This window comes from Megalops cyprinoides, chromosome 13 (assembly GCF_013368585.1).
Source record: "Megalops cyprinoides isolate fMegCyp1 chromosome 13, fMegCyp1.pri, whole genome shotgun sequence".
In the NCBI taxonomy this organism is placed as follows: Eukaryota; Metazoa; Chordata; class Actinopteri; order Elopiformes; family Megalopidae; genus Megalops; species Megalops cyprinoides.
The window spans coordinates 15,607,464-15,634,143 of NC_050595.1; positions in this window are offsets into that span (position 1 = coordinate 15,607,464).

Below are 26,680 nucleotides of genomic sequence, written 5' to 3' on the forward strand. Positions count from 1 at the left end.
TAATAATAATGACATAAAAAAATCATATTAAAAGTAAAGGTCATTTTCTGAAACATCTAAGCTTCCTAAGCCCCAACCTTTACATGAGCAGTTGTCTGGCACTGCAGATAAAGCTAGAAGAGCAGCATGGTAATATCTGAACCGTGTGAGAGGTGTAAAAGGCAATACAGCTAGGTTCTGGGAACCTCCCATGCTGGAAGTCCAGGATCAGCTTGGCCACCCAAACAAGTTTTATAAAAGGTGGACACTGATCCAGAGTTAGCGGTTTGGGACAGAACCTATGTACACTGTCATCTTCATTGCCCAGTTGTTCAAGTGCTTGCACCAGGGATGTCTCACTGGGAGGACTCCATATGGTGTCCAATGCCTTGTAATGGTGTGGAGGTCTATGAAATTTCAGGTGAATGAGCATTCCAGTTACCAAAGATGGAGTCTGTGTCAGTGTCAGTCATATTTTCTCAGCCCAGATCCACTGTATGTCCACAAGTGGGCAGCACTGAGGAGGACAGAGGCCCAGATTCAATTTGCCCAAAATACACTGCGAATGAAAGTATTAACCAAGTGTTAATTTTCAATCATTTCTAATTACGTAAGCCCCCCCCCCCCCCCAACACCACCACCACCACCACCACTGGCATTAATTAATCATCAAGATTTAAATATGGTTGCACAATGTTGCATTTGCTTAATTTCTTTATTCAAAGTTAAGGACAAAGCATTACTGCAGGCAGACTGAAGGCTGTCGTGACAACCACAAGGCCCCCCCGGTACAGCTGAAGGACGTCATTAGTGTTACTGCCTGCCGTGACAGATTTTAGGGGCTCGTCCGCAAATGTATCACACACTGGCATTTATTAGTGTCGTGCACAAAATACAGAGCATGTTATTTGATTTGAATAACAGCTCTCAGCCACATTCCGCAGCCCTGGAAATATATTAAGATGAAGCAAGCTCATTTAATAACACCCAAACTAATAAAAGGCAAGAGGACTGGAAATTGAATTTATGAATATTGCTCGGGAGAAATGTTCCAAAAAAGCTGTGCTTGGTCCATCATCTCTAACTGGGAGGTCTTTACATAGCCAATTCTACAATAAAATAAAGAAGTAAGAAACATCTAAACTACACTTTAAAATGTGAACTTTTCAAAGAAGGTGAAATCGATTATTTCTGTGGCTTGAAATCACTGCGTAAGTAAGATACAACAGTTATTACAACATTTTACCTAGAAATGTCAATCAACATTAAAGAATCTTTAACCTGTACTGTAACCTATGTAAGTCGCTCTGGGTAAGAGCGTCTGCTAAATAATGTAATGGAATGTAATGCAATGTAATGAGTCCCTGTTCTGAATATGGTGTACTTTTGTACAACAGAAGTACTGCCTGTCCTATGACCCTCTCTAACATCATCATAAATCCAATTAGAAATGGCAGGCATGGCATGATCCAACATGGTGTTGCCAGCCTATTTATTGATGAACCAGGTAAGAACATATGCACAATCTCACTGATGTGAAAAAGAACACTTTGTTGAATGTGTAGTATGTGTATCATTTTTTTTTTTTACAAACGGATTGTAGTATCATTTTGTCTCTAGCATGAGTCAGTCTTAATGTGCCATGTAGTCAATGAAAAGTTTCAGTGTGAGAATTCAGGGGAGCATGGTGTAAAACAGCTATGAAGTATGTGTGTGTGTGTGTGTGTGCAGCATGTATGTGTTCTCTCACATGTGTATGTGTTTGACAATATGCACATGTGCACGTATATGTATATTTGAGAGGACAGTGTGTGATATGTGGACTGTGAGCTCTGGCAGGGTCTTATGCACCGGCTGCCTGATAGAGGGGGTCCCAGTGGATTCCTGACTGTCACTCAGCTCACAGCCGCTTCACTGCAAGCCATCGATCCACACGTATATTTCCCTCCCCGCTTTCTCTGGCTTTCATTAGCAGATGCATTTGCGCAATTGATTAGCAGGCAAGTTGGAGGTGGTTACTCTTTGGAAACATATTTATTTATGTGCATATGTAGATGAGTTTAAAAGCCATTAGAACGATTACCTCTGAGGCCTGCTTTAACAGATGTTCAAGGGCAACTCATTCACTAATGCTCTGAGGCAGTCACTGCTGTCAGGATGTAAGCTGATAGGAGTGAGAGCAAGAGCAAACAACCTTTTTTTTTGGATGGTACTGATTTTGATGTTTAAAGACTCAGAACCACAACTGGAGAGCCTACCTGAAAGACAAACCCTTAGATCAGGGGTGTCCAAACCTCTCCTGGAGGGCCACTTGTCCTGCGTGTTTTAGATCTCTCCCTGCTCCAACACAGCTGATTCAAATGATCAGTTTGTTATTCAGCAGCTTCAGGAGTCCAACACAGCTGATCGTTTGAATCAGCTGTGTTGGAGCAGGGAGAGATCTAAAACACGCAGGACATGTATCCCTCCAGGAGAGGTTTGGACACCCCTGCCTTTAGATTAACCAATGTGCTTGTTTGAAATGCACAGCATGTGACACAGGAGGGCGCACTAGTACAGCAATCCTCAAGCAATGACAAAAACGGGGAGTCTGCATTGGGCATTCTGGTGCGGGCAAAATTTGATTGTAAAACAATCTATCTCTCTCTACAATTTACATGTCAGCGTTAAAACATTTATTTTAAGCAATCTGAAATTATGTATTGAATGGAGAAGTTTCTTCTCTATTCACCGAATAAGGAAGAAAGCTTGTGTAATTTGCTTTCACAATTTGAAGGAAGGACATCGTATAGTCTCAACGAAGGAAATCTAGGTGATTTTTAAAAATATAATTGTGGTGCTGTAGTCTGCTTCCGGAGCACATAAACTGTACGATTAAAACTATAACAAGGAAAGTGAAAACAAAGGTGAACTCGAAGTCTTGACGCAACGGAAGCATCATTTTAATTACTGCTATTAAGTCTTTTAAATAGACAGTCGTTGTAGCTTTGCACTTAAAATTGCATTTAACAATTTGTTAAGCAAATGCCTTCTTCATAAAAAAGACATGACATCGATGAAACGTAGGCTCCATGTCGTTACACACGGAACGCCTTACTTTACACAAGAATGAAGTAAACTTTTAGTTGCATTTCACCTCTGCACTGAGGCCGGTAATTCAATGTATTACATATCCAACATTTATGTTGATCTTCTTTAACAAAGTCTATATGTTAGGCTAATTGCCGACTAGTGTAAACCAATAATGCAAAAAGGTCTGTTAACCGGGAACTGCTGTACTGCTCTGTTCTTCATCTCTTAGGAATTTCTATTCAAGTTCAGTTTTTCATGATTTATAATTTGGCCGACCATAAAAGCAAACGTGTATTTCTTATAGTCTAAAGAAAGAATGTTGATTTGCTCCCGAGGTTCAAAACGCAATTACACAATGGAGCCCTCCGCATTAAGTGTAGCCTACAATGCTGAGGATATTTCAGAACCTGATACAGCTCTTAAGTTCATTTGACGTACTAAACGTGCGCTGAAGAAAGGAACCTCAAGTGTTGAAAAGCATACAGTCAACTGAACTTTTTCGCAGTAGGCAGAACACCAAATCTCACATGGAGCTCGGCGTTATTGCATGAGCTTCCCATATTTCAGTTAGCCTACATTTTACTGTATGGTTAGAAACATGAAGCATGTTAATATGTGTATGGATATGCATGTGCGTACATTCCTATCCACAGTATTGTGCAGTGTGTTCGCTTGAAAAAGTATAGATGGATCTTTAAATTGTGGAAAACATCGACCTTCTGCGTAAAGCGTTTAGCGAAATAATTTTGACACTTTCATAAAGGCACATGTCATTAGTTTAAAATACATGTATTTTCTCCTTACAGCAACAGCAATTGAAAAGGAAAACCTCAAGATCTGATCGTCATTCTTGGGTGAGACATAAACCTTTTCTCCTGCAGTAAAACTAAATTTCTAAAGTAAAAAATTAAACTCATTCACTCACTGTATCCCTCAATTCCTTTTCATGCATTTTGCTTCTATTATTTCCACATGGGTGCGTTCATTAATTAATGTAAAATTATAAATATGAAGAATATCTAAGTATTAATATTCCCCCTTTTTGTAAAAGCTCAATCAACCATAATGTCCTAATTTTTTCCTCTCTGAACCTCATTTCACGTTATCTCTCCAACCACGAAAATGAGTGTCCCAAAAGGGATTTATTTCATTTATTGGGATTATTGAATTAAATTCAACCAGACACTTTCCGCAGGCTGAAAATGTGTATCCCATCCACTTAAAAGTGGTCTAACCACAAAACACAGGAAGAATGCGTGATTTTGACAAACACATACACATGGCTTTTACTTCGTGACATTTAACTGCGTGTTTTATTCATTAACTAAACACGTTGCCGCTGCCCTGCCCATGGGAAGAAGAAAAGTAATATAAAATAGTAATTTGTCAGTAATAGGTTACTATTAGGCTATCTACCTTACGAAAAACATATTTATGTAACCAATTTACAAATATGAACTGACACACTGTATTTCACCGCTGTCACATAATGTGTAATAGCCTACCTTCAGATGTAACACTGGTACTGATAGCTAGCAACACTATGAAATAGTTAAATGCTGTACACGTTAGTTGTCAACAAACAAAGAAAAAATCATTTTGGAAAGAATATTTTAAACTAAATGTTTTTTCTCGTTTTTCCGAACACTCGCAATATTGTATTGCCAAGAATGTATTTTGCCGCTTCTGCTATTTAACAGCAGGGGGCAGGCTTTCTCCACTATTAACAATAGTATTATAGTGTATCACTCACAGTAAACTTCGAAACCTCACCTCTGCAATGCCATCTGCTGAAGCCTCGGTGCTTATATATATCGCCATAACAATTACATTTCCACAGCCAGGCCTCTGTGGCTGTGAAAGTGGCAGTGGCCACACAGGCTGCCATGAGGTGACTGTCACAAACAAAGACACACTGCTCTCTGATTCACACACTTTTTGGGCTGTGCCTGCAGAAGCCAATTACACCCACACCCCTGTGTGAGGTCTTAATGACACCAGTGACTGTACACATGATCAAAGTGTGTAGCCTCCACTCCACTCCAACACCTCACCCCACACTGTGTGATTATAAGCCTCATGGAGAAAACATGATGAATGTACTGCTTGGCTGAAATCAGTCTGGACCACCAGGACCCCAGCATGAATGATCACACATAATTACAGGAAACGCTATTGACAAATGTATCATCCAAGTACTGAAACAGCATTCCGAAATTGTATCACTTTGCTTCGGAGCAAAAAAAAAAAAAAAGACAACTTTGAACTGTGATTCTCTGTAATGAGAATGCCAGTAGAACTCTACCTTTGAATTCTATGACCACTTCACTTTATATACTTATGTACAGGCAACTGTCATCTTAAGGGACACTGTTTTTGTCCCCAGGTTCAGAGCAAATAGAGACAGGGCTGTGAGCTCCAGGACCATTGCCACAGATCCAAGGTCACTGTCACTTGGATTTTATTTCGCTTCAGCCACGTTTCCTGCTCCTCCATCCAGCAGGGGGGGGCAGAGTTTACGATGTGTTCGTATAACCTCCCAGTGAATGGGAGCCTGGCAGGAGCTACGGAGGGTTGCGTGAGTGAGCGCTAACCATAGAGTGACATAAAAGCACTGGAAGAACAGTGTGGCATTACAATCCAAGTCAAGGTCTGTCCTCAGAGCATTTTATTAGAGGTTTGTGCACAGTAAAGGTATGCCAAAGCTGTTCCTACAGCTGAAAAAGAGATTTGAAAAAGAAAAAAACTGAAGAGTAGAAGTAGATACTATTGACCTGTGCCACGCTTCAGTCTTTCATCTCCCCAAGCTACATTTCACACTCCATAAAATCACTCTGCTGGGTCTCAACTGGGAAACTGTATTTTTTTCAGTTCAGGTAAATAATGATGAACATTACCTTGCATTTTATGTGATATGCTGTTTGGTAAATTGGACCTTGGAGGGGAGCATTCGTAGTGTACGGAACCAGGAAAACAAAAACAACCACTAAATGAAACCCTACTGAGCTGCTTGCACTTCCCAGCGGTTTACATACGGGCAGGGTTGTTTCACAGATGCAAAGTTGTTTTTCTGTGAAAAAGTGTCTGGCGTGGAGTCGAGTTTTCCAAACCTTCACCTGCTGAAGCACAGACTGCTCCCTCACTGTTCAGAGCTCAGACTCAAGGCAGTAGCTTTTCAGCACGCTGAGTAATGACAACTCCAGCACTCTCTCCTCCCTAGTAACGGCTACATATTTATAGAATTGAGTAAAAAAAAACCTGTTAATGTTTCAAGAAATATACAAATCATGTCAATTCATAATTAAAATTACACACTGATTGCTTTCTCATTATCAAGCAAACAACTACATTTACTGTTTTTGCATTGATGAAGTCTAAATGTTTTCCATTTGTAAAAGGGTAGGCTTTTTTCCCTGTGAAAAAATAGCATATTCAGTAATGGTAAATGTCTCCAGAATCTGTTCCACTTCACTGACTGATTTTAACGTAACTATAAAGTGAGAGAGATAACCAATAACATAAAACAAATGGCAGTATTACTAGCTACTAATTACGTAGTTTAAAGTGTTAACCCTCAGCCTAATATTTTTCTTGCCAGATTTAACCCACTCATTGAAATCTGTCACAAAAACACCATAAATGTGCCATTGTTATTTAACAGGCATACAAGTTTGGATACTACGTTGAATTTTCCTAGCAGACCAAAATGAAATAAGTACAAGCACCACTGTCAGAGGAGCAAGCCCACAGTATGTAGTGGATTTGCCATTTCTACTGTCCGTGTACAAGCTGACAGATGCAGAGAGAGACAGGCAACACATACTCCCAACAAAGCGGGGAGAGGTGGCCTGATGGGGCCACGTTTCGGCAGAGATCCAAACACCTTTAGACAAAAGCTCTGCATGTCAGCCTGCCTGTCATTTGCAATCCCTCTCCATGTCCCTCATCTCTCTCGGCTTCAGAGATCTCCTGCGGCTTGTTTCCACATCAGCTGGAAATATTGACCTTGTTATTGAGGCGGCAGGGCCAAACTCACGTGATGTCAGACGGCCAGACGTCACTCCAGATAAATATGCGTCACTTCCTCTTTCATCCGCGCCTCCATCCCAGAAGAGTTCACTCTTCTCCAGTTTCTCCAGAGGGGGGTGAACCTTCAGCCCCTGCACGTAGAAAAACGTTGCTCTGCCAGCCTCCTAAATTATTTGTGCTTCTTCAGAGAGGTCAACGTTAGAAAAGCCACATTTTTAATTATTAATCTGGAGACACAATTGTTGCGGTCCCCTTTCATTTCCTCTGTTTTAATGAACTCTCTATAATGTGCTCCTTTATATCCAATTCATACATCCTACTCTTAATTAATTTAGATGGAAATAAGTGAGATGAAAGGGCAACTGGTGACAGAGTTCACCCCAAGCACCGTTCAAAGAACCTACGAATTCACACTGCTCTCCTCTGGATTAAAATGCTAAAGAAACGTACGAATCCCACAGTGGCTTGTGCGGCTAGCATGCCTTCCAGCAGTCATTCAGTAACCAAACTGATCCCTCGCGGACATAAGAAATTTAAAGAAATATGGTGATTCTTGCGTTTTTTTCAAATGAAACCCTTTATTGATATTGCATTAGCTTAGATCTGGTGTTTGCAAACACAGAAGAAATGGGCCCTGACGATGCAACACCTTCCAGTGAATGCTAATCACCTTCCTCTTCATTTCAAAACAGGACTAAATGCACAAAGCGCAGACTTGGAAGCGAGGAGGGGGGGAAATAAGCAGCCGTGCACTAAGCAGGATTTACTTTATCGCTTTGGCAGGCTGGAGATAAGGTTCAGATTCCTGTTTCTGTGTTCTTTCACTGCTCGCCTATTATCAAAGACGCCACTCGAATTTTGCTGTCTAATGCATGCGGAAATCATTTTGCATTTAATAGGGGTGCCACTTTGACTAAGGCTCTTATTTTCCAAGTCCACAAAAATGTTAAGAGTAGCGCTGTCTGGACCAACACAGTGACCTTCTGTTGTCTTGGCATAGCCATTGGCTGTCACTTTTTTCTTTTTTTTTTCTACAGAGTCTATGTTCCTTCTGGGGAGAGCAAAAGGGGAGGTGCGTAAGCTGTGATCTCATGTGATCTCATGTCGTGCGAGAAGGGACACGCCAGGGTGTATATGGACTGTGTTTGCCCTTGCGTTTAAGTGCATGTGTGTGTTGTGGTGACAGCTAAAATCATAACTGAAAATATTGCGATCTAGCAATGGGTTTTTTTTTGTTTTGTTTTGTTTCTTTCATCACAGACAGAAGTCCCTGTTTTCATTTGCGATTCGGGCTGAGTGCCATAACAAATGATAAAGTATATCAAGGGTGACACTATATAAATAGTTGTGCATCCTGCACAGTTCTGGCTGTGTGGCTGGAACGTCACGTTGCTCTGGCAGATGTTTCGAGTCGCGGTTGCCCGCGGCGCACCCTGGGCAGGGGAGAGGGAGGAGCTCCATCTCCAGATGTCAGTGAATCCAGGTGTTAACGAATAGAGAGGAGCACAATTCCTTTCACCAGAAAGAAGTGCATCATATCCCACAGTCCTTCACAGCTCATGCCCCTCTGCTGGGACAATGTGCAGATTTCAGTATTTTCCGAGCTCCATCAGACAAGCTTAAGCACCTCAGCTGACCAAACCACGCCACTCCTGTCGGGACAACTGACTTGAATGCACAGTCGACCTGCACTTAGGGGATCTCCTGGCTTTGTTGGAGCCCTCCTTAGGTGTCCTGCGTGTGCCTGTATGGAAAGCACCTAAGAGCTTCAGGCAAAAAAGAGAGACAGCAGCAAGGACTGTCCAGGATCGCATGGACTGAAATTCACACTCAAGGGTGCACATGTGGATTCGTAAGGAGAACTGGGAGCTGCAGAACTAAGGCGGTGGCTTGGGAAGTAGAAAATGTCCCAGTTTCCTGCAGGATGGCAGTTCACTGACAGGCTGTGTTTAAGACTCAAAATAACCAGACAGAGAGATAGTCAGAGTCTTGGTTGCTGGGAGCTTATATCCATGAGATAACCACACAAGCTTGGCACTGTCCTCTTGCCATGGTCTTCCTTAAAGACACCCCTCCCTCCACCCAGTGCCTTTTGTCAACTTTTGAATACCTCATATGTTATTAATTGCGGAAGAACAAGATGAACACATGTTGGGGGTGCGAATCACAGTGCCCCCCCCCCCCCCACTGTGTTGCCCCTCAGTGTCTTATTGCGCACCTAATTTTGCTTTCGCTGTATTTTTTTTTAACAAAAAGACAGGAACATGTTTCTTTGAATGCTAAGAGGGGTTAGATTACCTATCCCTGACCACACCAATGCCAAAATCGAGGCTGTTCACTTGTACTGTTGTGGGATGTCTTGTGTAGTAGAAGTCTGTGCATTGTCACAACATTCTAAGTGGAAATACTTGACTTTGCAGATCTTTTAGGCCCTGCGTTGGTCCAGGTGGCACATCCCTGATATGTCCAGCCCTAATCCAAGTCATGTACAATAATGTGTAATAATGTGTATAATAATCCTAATCCAACCATCCACCCAGACAGTCACGCCACTCACCAGCACCTGAATATTGCATGTCACTTCAGGGCTTCCTCAAGATGGCAAACCTCCAGCAATACCGCTGGAGCCCACATGGGTCTGGCCATGCACAAATATTCCAGCTCACGTTTTTTTTTCCTTGCTGTGTTTTTTTTTTTTTTTGCTCTTGTGCTGCTGGACTGCACTGAATTGTCTCATAATCTATTCCATCTCCTCGCCATTAGCAGGCTTTCAATGTTCACTTATACGAGCACAGGCCTCATTTTCCAGGGCTTTAATCACACAAAGCAGTGGGCGCCTAATTCGCTAAATGAAATGGGCTATGATTACTGAAGCAGAGATTTAATACATCATGGAAAATTAGGTAGATTTTAATAAATTGCTCATCCCACTGCGCTCCACATATGCTTGCACGGGGAAGAGGAAATGTTTGCAAACTGTGAAAATTGACCGCTTTATGACGGGCAGGAATCAGAGAGATTTAGATAGGCGGTAATGGGTGCGATGCTGCTGACTGCTCTCGATGGATGTCGAGACTGGGAAAGGGAGATCAAGCTCCGGGCGTATTTCAGCTGCGCTTGCATCAAAGTGCTTTCTGAATCACTGCCTCCGTTAGATAACACTGAAGCTTATCTGTCTGTCTCATTCCTCCATTTGCATAACAATGGTGGATCACTTACAACTCCTGAATATGTCAAGAACATTATATTAAAGGGACAGAGAGAAAAGATAGGAACTTTGCACATTGCTGTGCCAACATTGTAATTTAAATATATATTTTTTTCTTTCACTTAATACTTGAGTGTTCTTCCCTGAGCATTCAGAAGAGTACATTGTAGAAATATTCACAGATCACCAGAAAGAAGGCAGAGGGGGAGAGAGAGGAGAAAAAAATTGAGAAGGGAACACTAACCCCTCACTCAATCACTTTCAGGGTGGTAGTGTAATGTAGTCATTAAGGAGTGGTGCTTGTGAGCTAGAGATTGCTGGTTCAATTTCCAGGTTGGGCGCTGTCACTGTACCTTTGAGCAAAACTCTTGCATCAGTAAATATCCAGGCGTACAACTGGATAACATTTAAATATGTGTGATATATGCGATTTTAGTTGCTTTGGATAAGGGTGTCTGGTAAGCAAATAAATAATGTAGTGTCCTGCCCTCGATGGTTAAAAATAATGTTCTTATGAGAAATGTGGCTTCTCTGGAATCATTTTAAATGTGCAGCTCTCTCAGAACAATGCGCCTGTGTGCTGCAAATCTGCAAGCAGTTTATGGTCAGCCGCACCGGATTCTCCGATGGGGTAAGCCATGTCACTCCCGTCCTTTTAAACACCGCCCGGCTTTGAAGCCATCTGAGAGTCACTGCTCTTTTCGCGGGATGAGATTTTCCACCCTGACCACCGGGCCAAATCTCACTCCAAAAGTACACTAGTTCTGTCAGGGCACACGCCTTTAAATACATGAAATGGTTCTGGGCTTTGTGACTCAGTGCTTGGAACATTAATACCCATGAGATGCTCACAGACATGACGCCACAAAGTCATATTCTGAAAATACCTCCTCATTCTCCTTTACTGACAGAATTACCTTTAAGACCTACACGTATACATTTGCCACAAGTACAAAACATCACCTAAACAAATGAACTCTAAAAAACAGAAAAGCACTTCACACTGACCTTCAGCATATGTGAATCTTCCCATAAACTATTTTCATTGAATACTTTGAAATCGCTTTGACAGTGCCTTAAAAATTCTGTGCTCAGCACAAATGCTGACACCCAAATGTTTACCTCCATCACATTTTATTGTGGTCGAAAACGGCATGAAGATGAGTCTGGATGTGAGTTTATGCAGGTGTTACTGATTATCGACTGATTTTTTTTTTTTATCCCAGTTTCTGTTCTACCAAGCCCTCAGTAGCTCTCCTCCGTTCGGCTCTCCCAGGTACTCCACTCTGATATCACTACACACACCTGCTTCTGATCTTTTTGATCCTCTACCTGTCCCCAACATGAAGCATCATACCATGGGGGACAGAGCCTTCTCCAGCTTTGGGCCTTGCCTCTGAATGCACTCCCCTCCCCCTCTTCCTGTCAGAAATGTTCCAGATATGGTCATATCTTGTGTCTGGAGAAACAAAGTAAAACGTATTATTATTATTATGGTACACTTTTAATGTATCAGTCCTCTATACAGGAGAGACAAAACAACCTATGTTGTAATAATCAATTCAATGTCTTCAAATGAACTAACAATGAATATACAGCCTGCGCACACACATGCATACGCTCATACATATATGCAGCAGAGACACCTGTTTCTCACATCCTAGGTTTCAGTCATTGCTTTCAGATGAAAAGCTTCATACTTAGACTGAGAAAGACATCTGCAAAATCTGAAAACCCCGTTCTCATATGTGATGTGCATATTACATTAATTGTGCTGTAACAGACATTCTTCTAAAGGCCTTAATCTCCCAGCATTGCCGATATTTGTCATTTCACCACTCCGCCGTTCTGCATCTTAGCCTCTTTCTTCCTCTCACTTCATTCAAGGCAAATTTGAACCTAAAAGAGGAAATCCATGCTTGAAGCAGGAGAATTAATCTGTGCTGCGCCTGTTTCACTCCTCTGTATTTAATTGATAGAAATTGCACGCATCAAAGAAAATGCATACTGAGATTTAATGGGCATAAAATGGACATTAGCATTTTAAAGAGGAGGATTAGCACATTAATCCAGACAATTTTCATCTGCCACTTCCAGTGGAATCGTCATAGTGTAGAACTCCTAATGAGGCTTAACCGGCTTTCATTTAGCGTCGTGATTAGGGATAACACCAAACTTTAGTTTCTGAAGTGTACGCGGCGGCTTAAATCCTGAGCCGCCAAACGAAATGTTTTATTAAAAATTAAAAGACTTTCACATGACGCATTACACAAAATAACCTGTACTGAATCCCAGCTGTAGCAATGGGGTGTACCACTGGCTCATAAAAGCTCACACCTCCATTGTGTCACTCCTGGTGCATTCGTGACTATTGAAAGAGCTTCGTAAACGGGGAATGTGTTTACAAAAATACAAAACTAAAAATAGGTCCAGGAAATAAACTGAAAGTAGACTTGCGGGTGAGCTATGGAATGGGAACAGAGCGTCCTCTTTGATTGGCTGCAGGGCCTGGAGTTTCTTCGCCGTCACCCTCAGACTGCCCACCACCACTGCGGCGCTCTCCAGCTCACCCACACAACCGAGAGAAAGAGAGGAACAGGCAACTCGGCTTTCCCTAAACCTATAAACCATGAGCGCTACACAATGGTCCAAGAAGGGAAAGATTATGTGGTCTGCTGACATGTACTGAAATGCTTGTGCACAGATTATGGGAAAAGCCAGATAATAACATCTGTGAAACCCTTAAGGGGAAGGTTACATCTGATGCAGGAGATGTAGGAAATTACTTGTGCGGCAATCATTAGAATCCAAATATGAGTCAACAGTGTGACTTAGACCATGATGAGTGTTCCTTGAAATAATTTTCCTTCTTTTGTTTCTCTACATGCATCTGTAGAGATGAGTCTTTTTTTATTAATTTACTGAATGTCGTACACACAGACAGCAATGAATTGTACATACCTATGCATATGGAACAGACTGACATGTCTGTGGAGTAAGAAGTTTTGAAGAGGGACCCCCTGTAGAGAAAGGATTAAAGCAGGAATGGGCTCTTTCATCCAAGAAAAATCCAAAACCTCCCCACATTACTGCAGTCATCACAAACAAACACTCCCTGTAAGAACTGTTAGAACAGAGTGCATCATCTGTTGCTGGTGTTGCCAAGCATTGCTACACAACCTCAGAGCTCCCCCATCTTACTTCTGTGTGAATTCTTTATGTACCCCTCTGATTCTTCAGGCCACAAATGTTCCAACATGAAATTGCACTCAGCGCTATCTTGAACGTTTCAGAACATAGTTCATAAAAGTTCCAACACACCTTTGAATTAATAAACATGAAAGTGTGGAGCCTCTTAAAGGTGACTTTCTCGTATTTTTTATTGATTTGAAATATTATTATTGCCATTATTATTTTATTGTGAGGAACTACTGCAGACAGGTGCCCACACTCAGCTGCAATATTCCCAATTCAATAAATCATGGCATGGATTCTCTTCTACAACAGTTCAGCTATAGGGCAGAGAGATAGGTGAGTGATCATCATGTTCAGTACAAAGCAGCCCCTGGAAGGGCAATACAACAGGTATCTGAATGCGTTATGAATCATAAATTCGACTATTTTTACTTCTCTCCCCAACGCCCTCAATCAGTTTGTCTGTAAAATCATGACAGCTCTTCACATAAAGCAACTAAGTGCATCACAACCTGCCTTCCCTCTGACTGTCAATACCCTGGCAACATGCACACTCACTTGCATTAAAGATGTTACCTTCATTTAAAGATGTGTTGTGGTAACATGGTTCCTGCTTTGAAAGACTGGCTTCAGTTTTTAGATGGCAAGAATGGCATTATCTGTTGAGCATAAAGTTATAAAAATAGTTGATCTCTCTCTCTCTCTCTCTCTCTCTCTCTCTCTCACACACACACACACACACACACACACACACACACACACATATTTGTTTTTGGAATTTTGGAATATTTGGTTTTATGGAATTCTCAAAGAGTTTCTGATTTTTCCAACTGCAGTCATTTTGAGATGCGTTTGTTGCATAGTGTCTGAGACAAGTGCAAGACATATACTTGCCTACTTGCCTTTCACTTTCAGAATATAGCCACTCTAACTATTCTCATATTGTTTTTGTGTCTAATCACTTTTCAGCACCAGAGTCCTGCCAAAAATAGTTTCTTAAGGCCTACATGTACCTCGCCTTCCTAACCAGCAGTGTGTCACACCTTACTTTATGTCTGATGACAACTGTGTCCAAGTACACACTATAATCATGCACAGACTGAGTGGACTGTTTGTTATCCACTTGTCCCTTGTATAATGAGAAAATGTCTATTGCAGAATTTGTGGAAGAAACACATTCTACTGTTGATTTCTCAGATTTAATGCGTATGCTGTCTCAGGTTAGAGTATGGTTGTCAACATAGGTGTCCCGTTAGCCCTCTATTAGCAATGCTTCCAGTGTCATACTGTGGATGGGAGAGGACAGCCTCTGTTCACTGTACCTGCAACTCAAGCTCAGCATACAGCAAGCAGAAGCTCAAAGACAGAGAGCACTGGGGAAACTGAGGACAGCTCCAACAGGGATGAGTTTATCACATTCCTGTGGCAATCGTTCTGTCTCCATCAGCACTTTTGCTCCTGCCAAACCAACCTGTCTCCGTCCAAATGTCAAAGATGACAATGGTGTTGTTGCCTTTCTATCATCGTAAATACATCACAGAGGACCTACTTCCATCCAATCTTTTTCACCCTTTTTTTCTCCTTTTGATGGTAAAACTACTATGGGAAAAAAATCTGGTCTAAATTTGGTTAAAAAGAATAGTGTACTGATAAAGGAAAGTTTTCACCCAAGAGCCAAACACCGACTCACTTTTGAAACAATATCCAAGCCCTGTTTCTCTTTCCTCCGTTTTGTGTATAATTGCAGGGATCTGGCAGGGCTGATCTGCATTAGTGGCGTATGCAAGTGCCAAGTTATACGGACAAAAGGACAAGAATGTATTGCAAAGCACTCTCCTTTTGATACGCCTTGGCAAGTCTTCCAAAGACCTTGAATGCTTGTAAGCTCTATTGCTTTGAACTCCCCCTGATAAGGATCAACTAAAGTCGAAAACAGTAAGCTAAATGGAATTCTGAATAATGGCTCTTATAGAGGTCATTAATGCATTATTTAATAAAGTATATTATATATACTTGATATATATGTATATATATATGTAAAGCCAATCAAAAAAAATATATATATATATACAATAGATTCTAGATCTATTGTAGATCTATTGACAATAGATCTAAGCCATCACTGCTGAAACAAGAAATTCAAACCCTTTTTTCTTAGAAATTCACAAAGTGTCTTTACTTCCGGAAAGTATAAACTTATTAACATTACTTATACTGAGATGAGTTGCCTTGCCTTTTATTCTGCCTTGAAAATGCTCTGTGTGGAACAGATCCATCATTCTCTGATGTAACTCACAGCAGCTGAAGATTCTGCCAACTGTCTGTTTTCTGGCAACCACAATGCTCTTGGGTGGCTTTCTCACAGTTCTCAACCATGGGTTTAATGGCCAATTATCGTCAGATAAATATATTTATTAAGTACAGATGGAACCATTATAGACGTATGAGAATTTCATTGTAATAATTATTGTGCTAAAGATAAAAATTTCATCAAAACCCCTTAAGATGAACAGACTTCAGTCTGCACCTTTAATCCTTCCTACAAATACACATGCATGTATGAAACAAACTCATGCTATCTATAGTAAAAAATCAAGCTAATGGAATACAAGCATAGGTTTTAATTAAAGCATGTCACATTGTTCACTGAGCCCATAAAGCTCAGTCAGTAGTTTAGAAAGGGGTTATGTTTTTCAGAAGAAGTCTGAGAGAATTTCAGGGCCATGAAGTCACTCCCATATGAGATACAGCTGCTTGAAGCAACTACAACATGAGAGAGTAACTTTCAGTTGTGCCAACTCTGATGTAGACACTCGCTGAGACCTCTTAAAAAGTCCCCAAAGTAAAGGGATGTATATACATATATACATATATATTTAAATAAGTGTCTAATAGCATTATTGTAATAACGTAGTCTGTATGTAAAAGAAGTGATGATGCAATTTCAAATGCACTTATTCTTGCTCCTTTTAAGATCAGGTTCTCAAAGGGACCTATTATTTAGAATGGATGCGTTAACGCCTCTCAGTTGCATGGCATTTGCAACAGCCCTGGTGCAATCCCAGCTTCCTGCCTACACTGCTGGGCTGATGGCCAGCGGGGTGGCGAATAGGGAAACAGGGTACGAGAAGAAGAAGCCCCCATCCCCCCCCGCCCCATCATCCCGGAGCTTTGATGAGTTGTCTAGGCAGGCACACACTGCTGTCTCATCACTGCTCAGACAAGTGGCAGAGAAAACAGAAACCAAACACTCTCTTTGCCACCAACACCTTTCTAGTTGTCTTTCCCCGCTGTCCTCCGCGTCTACATAAATCATGTCAGGATGGCACTCTGTCAGTCAATGGATGTGAGCGGACATTGCACGGCCCACATAAGGACGTTGGACAAGAATCAGAAAGAGGAGGATCTCACACCCCTCCCGCCCTACACATGCCATTTACCCAAACTGAGAGAGGAAGAGCAGTCAGCAAGATCAGTCTGGCGTTGAATCTGAAGATCGCACGGACAGACATCTTTGTCACGGGGCAGGTTTACGTGCACACTGTCTGAAGAGATCCAGGAGTTTGGCTGTGCAACTGTCATTTCCCGTTTATGATGCTGGCAGTCTCAATTGAAAAAGGCCGTGGTCCTCGCCGCGGCGTGTTGGAGTGGATTTAATGCCTCGTCTTTGGCCCGAGAAGCCAGAGATAATGATGGTGTATGGCAGAGAGCTTGTCCTCTCTGACAACAGCAGTAATTTAATCCTCCGCTCCTGCCAGCGCGCTGAGGCAGGAAAGGTGAGACGTCGGCGGAGCAAACCCACACACACACTGCTGCTTCTTTTCAGGGGCTGCAGAGATATCTTACAAGCGACAGGCCACTGGAGGGTAAATATCACAGACCCTAAGAGGCTTTGTGGTGTCACTGGCTCGTCACTAATAACGGTATCTTACACACAGTTGACCCCCGGATGTAATAACGGGGTATCCCCTGATAAGGTTATGGCTGGTCTTATTGTGATGTCTGTATTACAAATGCTGGATGGAACTACCAGTATATGATCACTGTTTTTACATTGTTTTTACAAAGAATACATACAGGGTCATACAGGGAATTTATTTATACCCCTGCTTAAACAGGAACAAAAAGTATAATAACAATATAATCTAATAACAATATAATTTTTTATATTTAATTCTTTAACCATTGCAGCACTGTAGCCTTGCAGCATAGCAAATTAATATTTTTCAGAAACATTTGTTTCCAGAAAATATAACGGTCTGATTTATTCACACCCGTACTGTCGGTAATACTTTCTGTATGCACTTTTGTACGTCACTTTGGATGAAAGCGTCTGCTAAATAAATAAATGTAAATGTAAGTAATTTTTAAGTAAAATGCAACAAAAACCAATCCACATCAACATTCTGAATTCTGGAGTTCAGTGTAAGCCTCTGAAACTGTATTGAGGTATCCAAATGCTACCTGTTTCCCTTGAGTAGAAATGGGGGTACCACTCTGAAGAAATTCATTAGCAGCATGTGTTTTCATGGAGAAGGTCATAGAGCTCTCTGAAGACTGCAGGAAAATGGTCATTAGCCTCCACAAGTTGGGAGATAGTGATGAAAGAATTCACAAAAAGCTGAATCTGCTGCTTCCCACTGCACTGTCTATTATTAAGAAATTTTAGACTAGTGGTTCGATGGCACCTCTGACAGGAAGAAGGTGCAAGTGTATCTTGCTACCACGGGCTGTGAGACAAGTGATTCGGGAGGCAAATGTAAACACAAAGGCAACAGCTGGAGATCTCCAAAATAAACTGACATCTTCAGGATACAAAGTGTCAAAAAGCACAATTTGAAATTGCATTCATGAATGTTGCATTCGTGGTGGGGTTGCAGGGAGAGGCCTCTTCTGAAGGCAAACCACAAAAAGAGGTGACTTGAATTTGGCAAAGTACATCTGAACAACGATTGCAAGTATGTTTTATGGCCAGATGAAGCAAAAATTGAGCTTCTCAGACATGGCCATTAGTGTTTTTTTGGTATGAAGAGAAGTGTGTGTTGAGAAATAAACCCACGCCCACTTACATGGCAAGGATTTTTTCCTCTTTTGGGCTATTTTCCTTGGAACCCCTGTTAAGATAGACAGAGTCATGAACTCCAACACATACCAGGATGTTTTGGCCAAATACCTGGTTCTTTCTGCCAGGAAGCTGAAGTGTTGCAGATAATAGACGTTCTAGCTAGACAATGCACTCCTCCAACACATTCATTTGAACCTACAAAAACTGAGCACAAAATAAATTTTTTACTTGTCATCTCAATCTCCAGTCCTCAATCTATGTATACATTTGTGATCTAAACTCATGAAAGCAGTGTATAAAGGAAATAATGAGGGAATAATTTTGACATTGTGAGTGGTCAAAAACACCCCTCAGAAGATCCAGAAAATCAGAAAACACTAAAGAATGCATTTTGCCATGTTGCGTCTTAATATGTAAGATTTGGAAAAATAGAAAGAGCTGTTTATCAAGGCACTGTACATGTAGAAAAGAGTTGGAGCTTGTGGCCTGAAAATAAGCTCTCCAGAGACTCTATGCTTATACATATACTTACACTCAGACTCCTTAGGTAATTCTAAAGCAACTAAGTTCACCTGTTGTTGTGGCTGTGTTCTGAACTAAGTGGTTAGGGGTGACAGGAATTTACCAAAATGCCTGAGGAAATGATAGGTAACACAGAGTGTTTATTCTTATTCCATAGGTGCCATCAGCTGATTTTCCTCCACGTTCAATATTTAAGTGTCATGTTTTGAAAATAGTTATTTTCAATTTTCTTAGAGGCCAAACATAATGGTAATTTCTTCTCATTATGAACAGAACATCCATATGTTTGCAATGTTTTGAGCTGGCTGACATTATTCAGAAATAGCTAGTGATAGCAAGCCATTTCTAATGAGCAAAGTAGCTAGCTTGTCAACAAGATAGCGACATGCTTAGTGTACTTTTAGCCTGCATTGTCATGTCAGACTCGCAACGAATCCAATTCTGCACAGTGCTGCCAAAGAAACCTGTTTTTTTACCTTTTTCTCCAGCTCTTTCCCAACTTCGTTTATAAATTGTCAAGCTGAAATACAGGCTAACTGGCTACATTTCTGGACGGATGGATAAATAGACTGGACTGGATTGATGGATAAATTGCTGTATGTTGCTGTCATTCACAGGAAGCGGAGTTGTGTTGACGGACTGCTGTCAACAGAGGTATCATACTTTACTTGGTGAATTCAGGTCACTTTTTCAGATGCACTCAGGTTTTGGTCTATGTTCAAAATATGACTGAGTTGCACCGCACCAGGTCAGGTGCATTCAGACTCACACAAGTCCTTTCATTCCCTTTTGCCGAACAATTCCTGAGGCCTTTGTTGGGACCTTTGGGCTTCATGATACCTCCTGACAACTTGTTATTTATTCATTTAGTTGCTGCACAGTCCCAATATAACCACATACCCTAATTTTAATACTACACTTCTTCCCCAACTAAAACACAATACATTTTTCTCCATTCTGTCTTTTTTTTTTAAAAAAAAAGGCCTGGGAATAAAATCAATATTACTCCGAATAAGCCTAGGTTTGTTTATGTATTTTGTAAAAACAACAACAACAAAAAAAATCTATGGTACCCATTGGGTCTGCTGTCCATGTCTTCTGTTGATCAATAGTTTGATGTTTCACTGGCTTTGGCTAAACTTTTGGAAAGCTTTTTCGAAATCTGAAATTAATTCAGCAAAGTTGAGTTTTGCTGCCTCCTCTGTCACTGCCGATGCTACACTGATGCGGTGTGAGGCTGTGGCCATCCTACGCATGCCACACAACTCTTTCACCATCTGCATCCTCTCCTGCTCATGTCAGAGAAGGCAGAGTGTCTTATATCACGTCACGGAAGAGAATGAGGCTGGTACGTACAGGGGTTCTACACCAGATTGACACAGAGATTTCATTAGAGCTGCTAGACATGTTAGAAGAATGAGATTTACAGTGTTGCAAAAAAAATGTTACTCCAAAAAATGCACCAAATAACAGATGGATTTTACTGCATTAATAAGTTCTCCATCTTGGCGTCTATATCATCTTCTTTATTGCTTGCAGACACAGTTGAACCCGATGACTCTATTAATTAGCCTGCCGTTCTGGCAAATCTCATTTTTATTAAAGATAATATTCTGTTCAGTCTGAATCACACCATGAGGACAGGTCTAATTAGGCCCCACTGACAGAGGAGGACGTCAAGGAGAGAGAGGGAACGAGAGGAGAGAAATCCCCCCAGATAAACGCCTACTTGGATTCATTTCTGTCATCAGATAACAGGCTTTCTTACACCATTAAGTGGAACTGAGGGACAGAGGTAGTGGGGGACACACTCCAGGGAAGTATCGGAACGGAAGTCCAAGCATGAAAAGATGGATGTGTGTGTCACCTGCAGGAGGGCAGTGTGTGAGTGTGTGTGAGTGTGTGTCCTCTGAAGCAGTGCAGTGTGTTTGGCAGGAGCATTGTGTAATTGCCTTATAAATTATTAACAAATACATTGCTCATGTTTAGTCCAACTCTAAAACACAGGCAGCTGTGTGGGATGGTGGTTAAGGTGCTGAGTTTGTAACATAAAGGTTACTGTACAGCAATACCCTCTCACAACATTCCCTGCTACCTTGAATAGTTTTTCTTGTGTTTGAGAAGTATCCACCACAATGTGTGGACCAACAACTTCAAAAGCTTATATGAGCTTAAGAAATTCATACTTAAGTGTTGTCAGATGATCAGGTGCACAATTATTGTCTTTCTGTTTGATTGATATTAAACATTGAATGAAGGTATAGTACTGTTACTAATTTATGGACACTTTCAAGTGGGTGTCTAAAGATGCCTTATGGGTGATATGCATTCAAAATAATGATCCAGAGCCTTGGTGGGCAGGGGTTAGAATATGACATAAAGTGACAAACTGAAGAACAAACTTTGCCACTTTAATGTTTGTTGCTTTGTTTGCTAGATAAAGGCTACCCTTTCTAGCTAAGTCAGCAAGCAAGGTTTACAGTTACTGGCTAGGCAGGTGTCTACTAACAAAGTTAAAAAAAGGCTTGCTATATGTAAATAAATGAGCTAAATTCATTATTATTAGCTAGCACATTCTATCCCTTCCAAGCAGGGTGACCAAAGGTCCTGATACATTACATTATTGTCATTCAGCAGACCCTCTTATCCAGATTAACTGCATATAGAGGGTCATAATTTTATCCATTTATACAGCTGGGTATTTTCTGAGGCTAAGGGTGCCTAAGGGTTCAACAGCACTGCCCTAGCAGGGAATTGAACCTGCAGCCTTTTGGTTATGATAAAATTCAAAAAATCTCCATTCATGAGCTTCTGTTCCTGTGTCCTCAGAAAGGTAAGATTAAAACACACTGTTTGTTGTGATTTTTAGATAATAATGAAGACATTCTTCTCCTTTTATGAAAGCTAGAAGTTTTATTTTTGAAAGAATAAATTTATATATATAATTACAGCTGTACACTAATAGCCAAAAACTAACTACATGTTAGCACACTTCACCACGAGTCACCCACTAAAAGTGTCTTTTTCTGATCACTGCTTAATTGGTCAGCTGCACTTTTTGGCAGCATATTTTTTGACTTGCATGCTTTATGACTTGTTACTCTTTTGATGTGACATTATGTGAATGACATCCAACCCTTTTCAAAACACTTGTCCTGGGTTTAACTTTGGCAGGGAAGAACCTATGAACCCTGTAAGTTACAACCAAATTGAAAATGATGAAAGGACACTGGACACAGGACAGAACCATAAGGAAAGAGAATAGATTTTATTATTTGAGGTGATGAATTCCTGTTATTCTCTGGACCACTATGTTGGTAAATATGTATCATGTCCATGAATATGTATCATTATGATCATTATAATTATTATACTTTGCTGCAGTTATTTGTGTGAATGGCAAAGTCAGAGTTGTGTACCCAGCTTCCCTCACTGTTGACAGAATGTTGTGATCAAATTCTGCTTTTGGGACCAGTGTGGGGTGCCTATCCTTCATATCCTTCCATCTGATTACAGTGATGAGTGAGTGGGGCAAGAGTGTCAGATTTGCTCCTCTTCACAATTTCAATGCTTGGAAGGTACCCCGTTCCAGGTCCTGTCCCCGTAGCAATTTGCTCGGGCCACGCTTGCCTCGCCTGCTCGAGGTTTGTTTGTTAGCCTCTATTTGTCAAGTGTGCATACAACATGGCTTGGTGCAAATAATTTGCTGTCACCCTCAAGGATTCCGTGCCCTGTCACCTGCCCAGGAAGAAGTGACGCTCGTTATCTCCAATTAAGCTCTCGGCAGCTCTGATCATCTCCTTTAACCGGCGTAATGTGAGCTTCATTTCGGTTGCGATCTTAAGTTCGACTCTTGCGACTCTGTGCACATTCATGTGTGTGGGAGTGTGACCCTTTGCTAGTGTCTGTCACCTTACCGTACTTACCTGTACATTGTCTTCCTCTGCCTCATGTGTTCCCTCTCTGATGCCTTCCTGCCAGGCCTGCCTACACACTTCAGTGTTTTATTGCTTCTGCATGCTATTTACGAACATTTTCCTCCTGATGACACTCTGTTTTTCTCCACAGGAGACACACACTCCTTTTGCAATGACACACACATAAAACATCTGTGTGTAACTTCGGGAGGATGGCAGAGTAACTTGCGTTATTTGTTCAGAGTACATTTGGGATTTTTGGAAATGTGTGCATTTTTCCAATATAAACACCAACAAACTAACAGCGCATTAGATTGCAATGTGGCTGCACGTGCCTACATGCCTGATGTCATATGTGTGGATCTGGAACACACACTCAGTCAGGTTTATGCAGTCTTGTTATTTTGAAAAAATCTGAAAGAAAATGGGAAATCCTCCACTGAGGAAATGACTGACTTGCTTGCTTCACCTCAGGAATAATCAAAAAAATTGAAGGGCTTTTCAACTTGTTCATATAACACAGGCTGATTTTACTAAAATCAGATTTTACTAAAAATTTACAAAAATTTTTTTGATTTCATTATTCTCCTCACTTCTCCTCACTCTGCTGTCACCCTGTTTTTTGATGGGGGGGGGGGGGGGGTGTCTGCATTTCTGATAAACATATCACTCTTGGCCCCTCAAACAGCTTTTCTCAATCACATTATATACCTGAATGTAGCAAAACGTAACAAAATGGAGCTGCAACTAAGAGTGTAGCATTAGCAAAACAATGGGTGGTTTTTGTTATTGAACACTGAAGCCAAAAGCCACATTAATTATGTGAGAAACATGAGAAACAAGCATGGTACATTACTGACAAAATAATCACATTTTTAAATACTCCTTAGTCAACATATTAAAACTGTTACTGCATCTTTTGATTCTTTGGCTCACTTGAGTGACCTCAGCCCTATTACGTGCCCTGCTAAGATTATACTCACAACTTGCATGTCATGATGAGAGGGGATCTCTGAGTTGTATTCGGCCACCCCTGGTTTATAGCCCCATACTATAAAGTTAGAGCAAAAGAGAAAAACGTGGCAGCCAATATTGTTATTTGTACAGTCATGGTGGTCTACAGAGTCCCCTTTAATCTTAGCAATACATCAGAGTCTGGAAAGGATGTCACTGCTGGGTCAAGCCTGGATATGAAAGGAGGGCCGATGCTTGCCAAGGGTTTGTGGGTAAAAACAGTCACTAGCCAGCAGTGCCCTGACTGCGAGCGCAATCCAGCCGTGCAGCAGACATCTGCGGAGCCTCCGAACGGACAGAAGAAGAGGAGCAGGCTGTTTGTGATTGCCCCGACCACGGGAGAGCAGATGACTCTCATCAGCAGACGCACACAGCCCACAGACATCATTGCCCAAACAAAGGTTTACAATTTTCCGTATAATGTCAAGCACAAACACTGAATTCACTCGGGCAATGGCAAAGTTTTGGAAAACACAAACCTGTGAAAGTTTTTTTTGTTGTTGTTGCTGTTGTATTTCTTTTTTGAGGCAGGTGGAAAAGTAGTACTGGATAAGAAAGATCACATACACTGTGCATAACTCCGACAAGCACCTGAGAAGGATTGATTTCTTTGTTTGTGTGTATTTTAGCATGGGGCATTTTTTCCACTGGAAGTTTTTCTCTGTCTGCTCTTCTAACTACAAACAAAACAGGAAACTAATTTGAGGGGTGATGCAAGGATAAAGAGCAGGAAGCGTACAGCTAAGTCGTGCCTCAAGCTGCCGTCCTGTGCTGGCTTCCCCTTCATTAGCGGGGAATTGCTAGGGCCCCTTGGACGGGCCAGTATTGATCAGGGACAGGAAGCGAGTGTCCATAGCCCACATGTTCCTCAGATGAGCAAGCCGGGACCCTGAAATCAAAGCCATTGATTGCGGAGGCAGTCCACGTTCACTGCATGTTTTGGTAAGGATGGGGATCGTGCGCAGGTATAGCTGATCGATGGACAACAGTGGGAAGGAGTTGTTATCAGTCTCATTGGGGTGCTCTTGTGTTGTTTTAAGGATTACTCCGACACACGCAGGAAGGCTGGACTTCAGGGTCATACGCAGTCATTATGAACCAAACGATGCTTGTAGCAATCGAAACGCTGCCATTCATTATGTTTTACATTGCTGTGCTGGGACTACACAAGCAGAGAATCAGAGTTTGCTACTTTAGGTATTTTCTGGTAATTATTTACATTGTTGTCATTTGATTAGAGGAAATTCACAGGCATTCCACTTGAAGTGGTCTTCATATTATTGCCCAAAGTATTTTACCCATTTGTCAAGAACAGAAACATGACCATGGTTATACTTTACATCACAGCTCTTAATTTCAGGGTAATTTACTTCAGTCTTTCTTTCTGTGCAATCCACACACCTTGGGGGGAGTTCAGGCAAATGCATATTAATGTTGCCATATTTGACCACATCATCTCTTTTTCCTGAGCTGTAAAGTGACGTGCAGCCATAGTCCTGTGTGTCCTGCTTCTCAGGATCCCGAGCTACTGTAGCGTAATATTCTGCGCGTTGTTACCTGCAGAGCAATGGATGTTTTCCAGCAAATCCACTTTAGAAATGAGCATAAGGTGAAACACAGACGTTCCGCTCGCCGTGAGTGGCGTTAAGATCTTTGTGGAGCGTAATGATTCTTGCCTCTTTCTATTCTTTTCTTTTTAACAACGCATTAACTTCTCTCATGTTTTAAAGATTCCTTTAATGAGAATCAAAGTCTAAATATTTCAATAAGGGTGTTTTATTATTCAGTAGATTCACAGGCATTTCACCCGCCTGACAGAGAGAAATCCACACGGCCCAGTTTTCAGCCATGCAGGTACATGGCTTCAGCTGGCAATATTACAAGGATTAGCATGGCATATGAAATATTTAGGGGATTTTTTCCCTTCTTCTAAAACCTAATAAATCAAATGGCTGCCAAATGTCATTAAACTGATGGTCTTTGACTGAGGGAAGAAAGAAGGCTTTTCATATTCAAATGTGGGCCGGATGAAATGAAAGAATGGAAAGGTTACTTGGTTTAGCTAACAACCCCCAGTGCCCCACATTCGCGTGCAGAAGGAGGGGGGGGGGGGGGGATGACACCGGTGGGATTGTCTGGTCTCTGTAAAGAATGCAGCGCTCCAAGTCTCAGAGGTGTTTCTTCCTGCCCCCCCCCCAACGCCCTCCCCAACCACCCGCCGTCCCCGCGTTAGGTGTAACGTCTCGCCTGTTGTTGTCATTAGTCAGGCGGTCCTCTGTGGCACGTCAAGCGGCTGCTGATCAGAGGCGGGTGGTGAGGATGGCCAGCTGTCTCTCTGACACCCGGCATGAAATTCATTGTCTCCCCGTCCTTCATTTGCAAATCAGCTGACAGTCGTCCAAATATTATTTCCCTCCACGTCATTCAAGTGCAGGGAGACTTGTCATAACCCACAATTACACCAGACTTGGCTCCCTTCGTGGTCTGTTTTAACCCTCTGATGTCTGCTATGATCACAAAACATATTTTTAAATGCAAACAATCTTACTGTAAATAAGATGTGAGCCTATGTGTTTCAGATGCTGAGTATTATGAAATTACATGCACTACATTGTGTTTATTACAAACATACATCAGATTTTTAGTGCAAAGCTCAGCACACAGTAATCATTACTTCAC